This window comes from Atractosteus spatula, chromosome 6 (assembly GCF_055471065.1).
Source record: "Atractosteus spatula isolate fAtrSpa1 chromosome 6, fAtrSpa1.hap1, whole genome shotgun sequence".
NCBI classification, from domain to species: Eukaryota; Metazoa; Chordata; class Actinopteri; order Semionotiformes; family Lepisosteidae; genus Atractosteus; species Atractosteus spatula.
In genome coordinates, this window is record NC_142711.1 from 47,501,885 (window position 1) to 47,514,769 (window position 12,885).

At 37.2% G+C, this 12,885-nt stretch overlaps 1 non-coding gene across 1 annotated transcript; it reads right to left on the reverse strand.

The window, feature by feature from the left end:
* Positions 1 to 949: 949 nt before the first annotated feature.
* trnan-guu (transfer RNA asparagine (anticodon GUU)) lies at positions 950 to 1,023 on the reverse strand. The gene has a single exon. It is a non-coding gene; the product is annotated as a tRNA-Asn (tRNA).
* Positions 1,024 to 12,885: the final 11,862 nt, after the last annotated feature.

The window sequence follows — 12,885 nt, forward strand, 5'->3', positions numbered from 1 at the left end:
GGGGTTATGTCCGCTTTTGCAAACGTTTCGATGTTTAAAGGGCAAAGCGGAAAATAAGCCTAAATACATTAATCAAGTACAACTTCAAAAACTTTACAAATGCTTTGGGAAACTCCATAAATGTTAAAGATAAATGAAAATAAACGTTAAGTAAAACTGTTTAGGACTACCAGGTACTTTTACTGTATACCCAATAAAGTCTGCTTATTCTTATTTTGTGTGTTTGTTGTTTTTGGCGACTTTTTAATGTTTGTCTATTTTAGGGGGGACACGCAGATACGTTTACGCTTTGTGTTCAATATGTGGTTATTCGCATACAGCTAAGAACGTTCTTTGTTGTTGTTGTTGTTTTTCCAATTATCTTTAAACAAGATAATTGAAGTTTAAATATTGTTGCTTTCGGTATACAACGCGGAAACTAATTCGAGAAAACGCAAGTGAGAAACGCTGGGTCCTATAGAATCATTATAGTAGGGCTCACGGCTTTACACAAAGAGCAGTGCGTGTATGGAACAGAGCAGAAATCGAAGGAAAGGGGATAGATTAGAGTCCTTTAAGAAACTATTTAATCTGAAATAATTAAAGGAATTGACACAAGCGGTCAGATTGGCAGCTCCTGTTAGTAAACGTTCTCACGTCTTTGTACTAAGGATGACCTTTTCCTACAAGTGCTAACACAAATGTAATAAAAAAAAATGTTTATAGAAGGATCTTTCTTAACAATCTTCAAAATGTACTCAGTTCTAATGTCAGCAACATCTGCAAAACATAAACGAATCGAAAGCTTACCTTATTCGTCGGCGTGCTGAAAATACCCTGCATTCAGCATCAGATTGCGCAATACGTTTTTAGAGACGGTGTCAAGTTTAATTAGACTGTTTTAAAATGGGAGATGGCGAAGTTTATAGTATTATAACCAAGTCCAAATGTAGGTTTTAGAAAAACGTTACGTCCCTGGGTGGGCTCGAACCACCAACCTTTCGGTTAACAGCCGAACGCGCTAACCGATTGCGCCACAGAGACTGCATGCCCCTCACGGATAGTTTTCACATTTATTGATAATAATAAAATGCATTTTGGCTGACGTAAAATATTTCAGTTTTCATACTGCTCCATTCTAAAGTTTATTTACTGTCGTAATGTACTTATATTTTTGATGCACCATACACCATACACACGTAGCACGGTCGCAAGTTCCAGGTGACGTTAGTTGATGAATTGTTACTGATAAGCGTTTATTCATTCATTACTGCGGAAAATTGTCTTTGGCTTCTCCCATAAAAGTAGAAGACACACGAGCAAAACATGAACGTCACATAAAATCACATAAAGTAAATGACATCACAACACCACTGCAGTAGGTAATAAATAAATAAATGGTTGAGAACACGTGGATAAAAGCCCGTATTGCTTTAATTAACATTCTGGGTACAACACAAAACGTATTTTTATTACACGATTTGATAGAAAGACCATTTATTCAATACTAAAGCTTTCCAAATCATTTATTGACCGTTAATAACATTTTTAAAGAATCAGTTTCAAATGCGATAAGAAGTAATTGTCTCGTCAAGAACTGTGATAACGCCTTTTCTTCGTGAAGCAGACGTCTCACAAATTCTAAAACGGTGCTCGTTTAAAGGAAAAAGTGACTCTGCCATGACTTATTTAAGTATGTCACAAGGATGCTTAATAAAACTCAGTTTAGGAAGACCTGGTGGTCAATCAGTTGTCTCAACTGTGTGTCTGCAGGGTAATCTGATTTGCTTTTTAATCATAAAAATAATCAGATTAAGAGTAGGTCGGTGATACCTTTCATTCATTCAGTCTCATATCGCATTGGCTTACGGGTTTAGATCCTATTTCAAGACGCGTGGTCTTGAACAATTGTATATATCTAAACCCCACACCCACCCAATGAAATGAAATACCTTAGTATGAAATGAAAAAGTAGTGCATCATTGGCTGGTGGCACAGTAAGATGTTCTTGGCTGAGTACTACATTTAGGCCTTGGCTAAAACTCAGAACGGCGCTCACTCGCATAGACAGGAATGCGATACAGTACTTGGCAAGTTGATCTAGACACTAAAATGCACGTATTCACTGTGCACCTAGTAGGAGTTTCTTGATAGCTGAACTTTAAGCTTTTCCAAATAGGACACCTGTGAGAAACCAGTAGAAAAAAGTGTAAATAAATCAGATTTCTCAAACATTAACAATAGAAATATCTTAGCTCACAAATGCTTTTTATTTTAATTCAGACGAATCAACTAAAATCAGCTACATTCAAATTACAGGTGATTAACTACACACATAATGTTAATGGAAAGCATTGCTGAAAACCCAGTAATCCTCTGAACTTCTGCTTTGAGTATATGAAAAGTGGTGTTCGTGCAAGGCAGTGTTGGATTAAAGAGGTTTAACATTGTTAAATTGCTGTATTTCATTTAACTATAAGCGAATGGAATATATAATGATCAAGTTTATTGTTTAATTCACTTACAATGCGTACCTGAATAAATGACTGGTCAAAATGGGGCAAAGGGTAGATACAATGCTAGCTGTTTTAGACCACCGCTTATTACTTAAGTTCACAATTTACTATTTTTTTAAACATGTTTAAAAGTACCACTGTCCTCCTTGTATTGAGTTGATTTTTGTCCAGATGAGCAAAGCACAAAACGGTTTGAAACTTAGTGGTCGAACTTGGGTCTACTACGGTTAGAGTATACCGAATGACGTACTTATTTCACACTATTGTTTTATTTTTTTCATACGGCGATATTGTAACAATTATGAGAAAATATTTGTGATTTATTGATATGATAACACAACTACCGTATTTTTCTGAAATATAGAAACTAAAAAACATTATGAACTTCCCGGTTGCACCTTCTCAGCATTCTTCTCAAAGGGCCTGTTTATTTCTGGGGTAGATTGCAAATCTTCCATAGTCTCAGTAATGGGAGTCTCTTAAATATTGGCCCAGTATTTAATGAGTTAAATAAGGGATTAAACAGTCTGGCAAAACATAACGAAGATTACACTGCTACGGAAGACCAAAGGCACTCCGTCCACCTCATACGGTGTCCAACAGTTCAGAACTTGTCGATTTCCTCATAATCCTAATACTATTGTGAATTTAAAAAAAGATCATTTCGTTTTGCGGATCTGTGCTCTTAGGACGATTAAATAACGTGCGCGTACGAATAAACGCGTGTCATGAAACCCTTTTTTCACTGCCCTAGGAAGAAACGCTTTTGTTTCTTGTCTGACGAATCACTTGTTTCATTCTGTATATTCAAACAGTATGTGGTGGCACCTTGCCCGGTGAGGATGTGGTCGGAAGGGCATTAAGTCAAATAGCACCCCCGCTCTTAATTTACTTAGATTTTCCCCAGGGGTAGTAAGCTGGCACTGGAGAAGACTGTAACTCGCCTTTTTGAGCAAAATAAATGGTTTAAATGAGCAAGAGTGGGCTGTCGTTTTCTTTATCTCATTTTTACTTCCATAACATCAATTAAAGCTTGGAACGGGACATCTGAAAAACAATAACGCGAAGAGTGGCATGATACAGATTGTTTTAATTAAGTTTTATTTTACAATTTTCGACCGCCGGTTTACTTAACAAATCATAAACACCAAAATAGATAATATGACGACAGCACTGTATCTGTTATTATGAAGCTGTTATTAAAAGGGACAACCAAAGAGCGTTCCACATTACTTCGTAAAAGTCGCATGTCTAAAGGCAGACTGCATGCGTCGCAGCTCCCGAGGGATTGAATAGGTGTGTTTTTATTCTTTTTTTTTGTTTTATTCAGTGGAACGCACTGACTGCCAAAGATTCGACTGTTTTTCTTGGACTGAAACTAAACGTCTGCCTCAAGACCTAAGCGGCAATAATGCAAGCAGTAATCATATCTGTGCTTGACTCTTTTCAAAGCCTTCCTTTATAGCATTGTTATTTTTTTTTAAATGTCCTAATTATAGTTTGTTTGACAAACACCATAGAAAAAAACCTTTACAAAAAGATACAGGAATTAGTTTGCAGATGCATAAGTCTGCAAATTTGCAGAATCGGAAACTTTCGTTATCTATATCAGGTGTGTTTATCTTCTTAGTCATTCTTCAGACTTGAATTTTGTAAGATATAGTTACAAAGTTGCAATATTCTTTATTGAATGGAAAGCTAAAAAAACCCATCTGAACTGTGCAGATACCTGTATGCAGACTTTCAGAAACACTGGTATGTGAAGTATTTCTAGCACTTTAGTGGATTAGTGTAATTATCCACACAAGTGCTAAATTCAGCAGCCCCAGTTTGGCCTGTAATTTCTACACTTCAAGACTCCAGATCTTTGATATACTTGTTCTCGACCTGGGGCAGTCAACCATAATTCTTTCCTTGTAAGTCTTAATTTCAGCCGTGGTTATATTATCCATAATTACTAAAGTGATCTTCAGTCCCTGGTTTAATTAAGCAATTAAGGAACCATTCCATTAGTTTACTGGAAGGTTCCAAATCCTGTAGTGGATTTGAGTGGAAGAGCCAAGGTTCCTTAGTCCTGTTCTAGTATGTGTAGTACTGTGGCTCTTTCTACTTCAAATGCTACACCCTGTTAGTCATTAGTGGGCAGTTTAATATTATAGCCCTTTAGTAGCAGTGTAATATGTGTCTGCTAAATATGGGAATTCTGGAACCCATGTGTCCATAAATCATCGACTTTTAAGAAAATAAGAAAGGTCATTAATCAAATGAAGCCATTCTGTTCATGACGTAGATCTGATTGTTAACAGACCCTCATCACACCATTTCAATGTGCTTTTGTAGTTTGTGACGCACAGTATATGACATGCAGGAAATGGACTTTCATGTCAGGGGTTCCCAATCCTGATCCTCAAGGCCTACATACTTCCAGGTTTTCGCTCCAGCAGAGATTAATTACTTAATTGACGTCTTAATAGGTAAGCTTAATAGATCAGCTTTAATAGCTCACCCAATGAAGTCTCCACAGCCGAAATGTTGTGTTTTCTTTCTTCTCTTTTCAGCCTGGAATAAACCTATTAATTTGTTCCTTTGCAGCCTGCGCATGCTGACACAGCTTCTCATCTGTCTTAATAGATATACCTCTTTGCTTGATTGGAACATTGGCAAGTTGTTGTTTTTTTCTGCTCCACAAATTTGGAATTGTAGGTTACTTGTGAGATGCAGTAGCTAAAAGGCAACCTCCAACATGCTTAGGAGCTGCAAACAGTCAGATGTCACATTAATCCTATTGCTGTGAAGTGAAGTCAAGTAAGGGGTGAGCTGCGTAACTGAGAGCTGGGCTGGAGCAAAAACCAGGAAGAGTGTGGGCCACCATGGCCCGGATTGGGAACCCCTGTCTTAGGTGATCATTTTATTTTTTAGAACTATTTCTAAAAAATGTACAGCAATGTAGAAGAAACACTCACAAATGGAAGGAAATGAAAGAAAGGAGGCCATTCATCCTATTGTATGTGCTCGTACAATATTGATTCCTGCTCTCAGTCAAAAATACAAATGCTTCAAAACATACTGTCAACAAAAAGTCCTCCAAAAGAAAATTAAAGAAGCTGGACTTCACTGGCAATTACACCACATCTATACACTTTCCAATTTTGTTTCGAGCTACATACCTAATAGGATATTTTAAACCATATTGACAGCGTACAATAGTGTAGGCCCATTTTGAAGCCATCCCTCTATTTAACATGACAATGTTACTCTGAGAGGCAGGTTCTTCAGTTACAGCAGTGAGGCTATGACGAGCATATGAGGGTTACAAACGGGAGGCCCATCTATCTCGTGTGATTGCTAAGTGACCCAAAGATCTCACTCAGCTCTTTCTCAAAGGAACACGGGGGGTGACAACGTAGTTGGGGAGCTCGTTCGAGACTCCCACAGCTCGGGGATAAAAAACACATGCCCCCATAGGGACATAAGAGAGTGTGCTCTGGAGAATATAATATATAGGAGAATACTTATTACCTTGAGCTCCTTGGAGAGACAGACCCAGGCAGTTATGTTTCAAACATACAGCTGATGTTCACATAATAAAGTATTTGGGACTTTTAATAGCTGGTACACCAATAAGGATGTGACAGTCTGATGTGGTCGGTTTAACATGCACTCGACATATGTGTCTAAAAGAAAGCCATCCATCCATCCATCATCTAACTGCTTCATGCAATTCAGGGTCATGGGGGGAGTTGGAGCCCAACCTGGCAATCACCAGGAGCAAGGCTGGATACATCCTGGACAGAACACACACACTCATCAGGGCCAGAGTAACAGAAGCCAGTCACTTACCAGTTGTCTTCGAACTGGGAGAGAAGACTGGAGTACCCAGAGGGAACCCACATAAACACAAGGGAGAACATACAAACTCCACATAGACAGCAGATAACACTCCACAGATAATTCCCCAGGTCTGGGGCTGAACCCTGCTCCCAGGGCTGCAAGGCAACAGTACTAACCACTGTACCACCATGTCAAACAGAAGAATGTAAAAACACGAGGAAACAGTGTATTCTTATTCTACAATGCTCCATGTTCCTGCCATTATCACAATGCTAATTAGCATAACACATTTTCCATGGAAGAAAACTGCCTAGAAATGGATTAAGTCAAGCAAAATTTGTTGTTTTTCAAATTACTTGAACAATTCCTTTGTACACATAATTGATACTGTAATTGAATCTTGATAGTTACAAATTCATCGAAGTTCTAATAATTCATACGTATTGAAATGCACATTGTTGTCCTTCAGCAAGACGATCAATATTTGTAACTGCACAGATCTAACTAAGAGCCACGTTATAAATAGATTCACTTAAACGTCTTACTGAAAAAAGTGACAAGGAAACAGGGAAATGACAGTGAGAGAGAACGAGGCAGTTAGAAATATGACTGCAAAAATAAACTTAAAAGAGAATATCTCTATCCATCCAGTTCCCATCTTTACAGGCAATATTTAACCACGAACCCACGGTAGCAGTATTATCATTTTCCAAGCTAAACTCCAGGAGATCTATACTCAAAACCCGCAGGCAGTGTATATTTTCATAGCAGGCAATAATGGATTTAGTACCTAAATGCTGTTAGGTTCCAGGTGTTATTTTGTCCTATAATGAAACATTTGCTATTACAAGGAAATGTACACATGTAATTCGCTCCATTTCTGAAATTTTAGCCGTACTCCTCAGTTGAAATCCGTACATCAGGTTCCATAAATCTGTTGCTTTGCCCTCTTGATTTACAAATGTAAAGACACCGAGCTCAAAACGGAAAATAATGACATTTTAAACTGTACTTCACAGTTGGTGTTAAATTCAGTAGTACCCATCGAATAAATAAAAAACTTTAATAGGCTTTTCCCACTGTCTACAAGGATATTTAATACACCCTTCCTCTCGTTGCAGTGAGAAAAACTTGATTTATGGATTCACTATAAATTATACATGATATTGGATGCAAAGTTAATTATGAACAAATCTTAATATATTGAAAGGAGACAAAGCAGATAGCCGATGATACCAAATGGCTTCTACCGATACACCGTAGTTGATAAGTCAAATTTTAACGTTTCGATTTTTGACCACATTTGGTCAAATTGGGTTTTTTAGTTACGTCGTTGTTGCTTTTATGTCCGTTGACAGCCACAAACAGCTGTGTAGTACAACCTTACAGAATAATAGGTTATATTAATATAACATTATTGCTAAAAGAATAGCTACACCTATACTGCATTGAAGACAGATTAATAGATCTGCTTTTTATTTTATTTTTATTTCGGACCATCTAAAGCCTACAGCTTACATTTAAATCTTCATCTGATACTGAGGTTAAACATCGCACCGTCCACATCTGAGGTTTTATACATACCCAGACTAGCGCTTACACGCTTTTCAAAAGTAACGACGAGTTTACTACAGAGAAGTCTTACAATTGTCTTCATTAAATGGACATCCAGAATGATCTCTTACATCCCGTGGGAGCGATAGACCTTACTCTCCTCACCAACACTGGTGACAAATCGGTAAGGTTCTTGTGAAATGATGATCAATGTGTGCTCACGAAGGAGGGACTCGCTCGGGTTTATATAGCAAGCACCCGTCCAAGTCCTTACCTCAGCTTCTGGGTTACTACTGCCAACTTCGTAATAAACAAGTCTTTCCTGCCGAGTAGGCTGGGTTAGCTCACCCTCGCTTTTCTTATGACAAAATTCTCCATGACGTGTTCATTGAATAGGCTGATAACGTTTTACAGCTGATATTCAGGAGGCTCTAACGGCGCTTTAGATGGGACTGATCATTCTTGACAGCGACCGCTCGTAAAATTACAGTTTTACTTCCTTGGGGGGTTGTGGACAAGCTCGATTCTGCGAGGCTATGTCTCTGCCGAAGTCTGTAGAAGAATCTGTTGAATTTGGGACAATCGGGACAGTTTTCTAAAGATCTGGCTGTGATATCCTGGACGTACTCCATCTGAACTACGTCTCATGATCTACTAGAACCGTTGGGTGGGATAACTGTGGTAGAGATGTGGTGCCAGAGTTTGTCAAGGTCAGCGCGAGTTCTTAACTCATATAAAAGGGAATTGTATCGTGTTTGAAGATAATATTTCGCTAGTACAGGAAGATCAAGGTAGGATAAGGTTGGTACTTAGTGCCAAGTGTTGGGTGCTTAGTAGATTTTTTAAAAGCACTTTTGTTAATTGTTTTGGAAAGATAGAGAGACAAATAAGTAAACAGATTGCGAAGATAGCCTTTGAAATTAGTTTTAAGTGTCATTGTGTGTAGTTATTTTATGTGTAGGTACAGTATGAGACACCACGAAAACCTCTGACAGGGGCCGTGCACAAAAACTTCCCATAAGCACCGAGTAGCCTAACAGTCTTACTTTTAAAGGTGGACTGTAGCCAATGCCTCAATTCAAAACTGCTTCATCTTGTAAAATGCGGTTTTCTGTATTTGTGGTCCACACCCGGAACGGATCCTAGACGGATACACCAGGTATACCCCGGTGTAAAACCATTGATTCCGTCGAAAGGTAGAAGATATTATCGGGAGCGTCCAAGACCACCCCCCCTATATGAAACCATCACCAATCCCGGGAATACAGATAAGTCTGCATTCCCACCCTGTGCTCGATTCAGCTCTCTGCCTCTGACAGGTTCTCTTGTAGGGGAATGAGTGCAACCTATCGCGTCAATAATGAAGAAAAATGCAGACAATTGTCGAGTTGCTCCGTAGACCACAATTTTACTTCGTGCAAGATGACGACGTCTTTCCAAGGAGTGGTCCACGGGTAACGGACAATTAATGAATCACCTTCCTCACATAAGCCGCTGTTTTTTGGAATGGGATCCTGTTGGCCAGCAGCATCCGTTTTAGATCGCTGCGAGAAGGTCCATTAGGTATTATGCTATTCTTAGCTTCTGCATGCTAGTCTATTGACTAACGTCGCTGCAAATTGTTTTTCAGAGAAAACAAATGTACTGACGTCGTCAATGTTTCGTTTTTAGTCTGGTCTCCTTCTTTGGTACTGGTCTTCACCAAAGATATGTTTGATTTTAGGTTTGTAATCGAAGCATGAAAAGATGAAAATGCAATAAACTAGGCTGATTGTTTATATTATTCTTGGCGTCATATCTCGATACCAATGTAACAGCACATCTGTCGGATGAGTGTGACAATGTGTGACATCCAGGGGTCAGAGTCCAGTGAACAGGCTCATGTATTACCCGGCTCCACAAGAGGAATGGGACAGAATGTCTCAAGACAGCAGTAGACAGTAGACACACTGCTGATGTGAAATCTTAATTAGCAGTTATAAGAGATTTTTTTATGTTTCATATATATATAGTTTCTATTGCTGTGGCGAAATCAAGTTTTTTTCTTTTATGTATTTTAGAACAATTACATTAGCATTCATTTCTTTATGAGAAAATGTGTTTTAATACCTCACAAATCGTAGAATGAAAACAACATCTTTGATTACAGATTATGTCTTTTCTGTACATTTGTCGCAAAATCAGATGTTTTTTGGGGGGATTTCTTAGCAAATGTATTCATTTTTACACATATATACATTTTAATTGTATTATATTTGATAAGTTCTAAAGTTATGTGTATTTGTTTTCTGGGGGTACACTATATTTAAAAATATAAAAAGAATGACACAGATTATTATATATGTGTGACCCAGTGGTGCCAAATATACTCATGTTGACATTTTTCTAAGTAAACCACTTCTGCAAAAAAGTCAAAATTTGTAATATTTATAGATAATAGTTACTAATTTATATTTCTGATGTGAAGTAAATATGGTTTGGAAGGGTGTTTGGGAATACTGCTTTTTAAATATACTGCAGTGTTTCTTTTTTGACCATTTTAAGAATGATTAGTGCAAATGTTTATTTTTATTTGTTTTAAATTAGGCAGAAGTGTTGGAGTGAAACACATCACTGTATCTTCTGAGCATCAACTAATCCAAACAATGGTTTTAGAGTTTAAAGCTTTAGAGTTTAAGTTTAAGCTATACAATGTGAGCTGTGACTCAGGCTCCTACTCTGCTTAAAATAAAATCATAATCCATAATGAAAAAACAGCTAGAAAAAAAACGTATCCAGCTGCACAATTAATATTACCCTACAAAAAGAAAATAAAAATCTAATATTTTATAGAAAAATCTATTAATCTAATAAATCTATACAATCTATAGAGCTAATAAACAGCATTTATAGTTGTCATCTCTACAGATACTTGCACACCTCTTAATGTCACTGATTTGAATGTTGCAAACCTTCCACTTACGATATATGCACAAAAGTAAGTAGTAGAAGTAAAAAATATGTAAACATAGATAGAATGTAATTAAATCTCTTAGTCATTCCGGACAAAAAAACATTTAAGGGTTTACAAACGAGAGGAGGCCATTCAATCCATCTGGCTTATTTGGTTTCTATAGGCTGTGGATCTCATCCAAGTGCTTCTTCAGGGAAGCCAGGGTATCAGCTTCAAGAGCGCAGCTGGAGAGTTGGTTCCAGTCCCCACAAAAGTTAAGATGATAGTCAAGCAATACAATCCGTGAAAATATTGAATTTGTCCAAATTTGTTCAAACAGTGCAGGGCTGCAGTGCAAATGGCTTTATTAGTAACGAAGGGACTCAACTAAACATCTAAGAAGCAAATACAGTTTAACAAGACCAAATTTACATAAATAACCCCAATGATTCTTAGTGCTGGCATCTATGATACCAGATATTGCGTTTCTCCTGAGTCTGTTGTCTGAACATTTGCCTTTAGAGTGTCTGCTCCTGCTAACCCAGTGATTTTTTCCTTTTTCATTTAATTTTCTTTATCTAACCACAGCCTTGTTTATTTTGCCAAGGCAACGGCTTCAGAGCTTTCCAAAAGTTCAAACAAAGGAAATTAATCTGGTACAGAACAATATTTTATTTTTTAAACTAAATACAGTGGGGGAAGGTGGTTCGTAGCTCCTAAAGTACTGGACAGGATCCAGCTACAGAAGAAAATACAGAATGAATTTCTACAAAATATTGCAATGGAGACTAAAGTAAATAATAAAAGGTTTTTTTTCAGACTTTCTACAGCAAAAGAACAGCAAAAGATCTATATTAAATAATATAAATTCTCCCATTTTTTTAAGCAATGAAGAGATGTTAAATCAACCAACAGATGTATAAGACAGGGTTAACCCCCACTGGTTAGAAATTGGTAATTCAATACCCTTCATTGAAAAGTGTGGCAAAATGCAATCCAAGTAATTGTAAGTAATTATAAACCAATAACTCTTGCTTTTATTACATGTAGAGTTTAGGAAAACAACTATTAGATCTAAACTAAAGGATTGTCTACTTGGAAATAATATTCTAGGGAATGGACAATTTGTTAGTCTTTGAACACACAAAAAAAAACAAGAACACACATAAAGAATATGATTTGGTATATTTATTTAGATTTTCCTAAGTCTTTTGACTGCTAAATTGCAGTAGGCATTCAATACATGTGTGTGGATTGAGAATTGGTTTATTGATAGTAAAAACAGTAGAAATAATGAGAAAGTGCTCCATCTGGGGTGATTAAATTAGTGGAGTAACACAGGTATCTGTATTAGGACCACTGCTTTTCCTAAAAATAACCTAGATTATTCAATAGTTATGAATCCAGTGAATTTTACAGATTATACTGAAGTAGAAGGATTAGCTAGCACTGTAGAAGCTGCAAATGAGTTTCTAAAACATTTAGAATTCTGAAGATTGGGACAACATCTGGCAGATGATCTTCAATGCAGACCAGTGCAGAGTATTGCATGCAAGTAGCAAAAACCGAAACTATAGATTTGTAATATGAATCACTGAATGTAAAGAAACTACTTGTGAAAAAGACTTTGTTGTCTTTTGAAGTTTATATTGATGCCTCATTTACATCTTCTACACAATGTGGGTAAGATAGAATAGTGTGTCCAAATTTGATCCATCACATTACAAAACAGATATTGCTGCTTTGGAATTAATCCAGAGAAGAGTAGGCAGATTCCAGATCTCCAAGGAATATAATACTTGTGACAGGCCAGGAATCTTTAAGAGAGGAGACTACATAGGGAGCTAATTAGGTTCTCAAAAGATTTTTTTTATCAATTCAATGAATGTCTTCAAAATCAACACAACACAAAAAGCTGGGAACACAACTGCAAGCAAATCTAAAATTGAGAACAGAAGATACTTTTTTTACACAAGGAGTGGTCAGGGCCTGGAACAAACTGCACTGCTACAGTATGTTGCTGAAGTCATTACACTGGGCTTTCACTTAACAAAAGGCTGTAGGAAGTCTTCA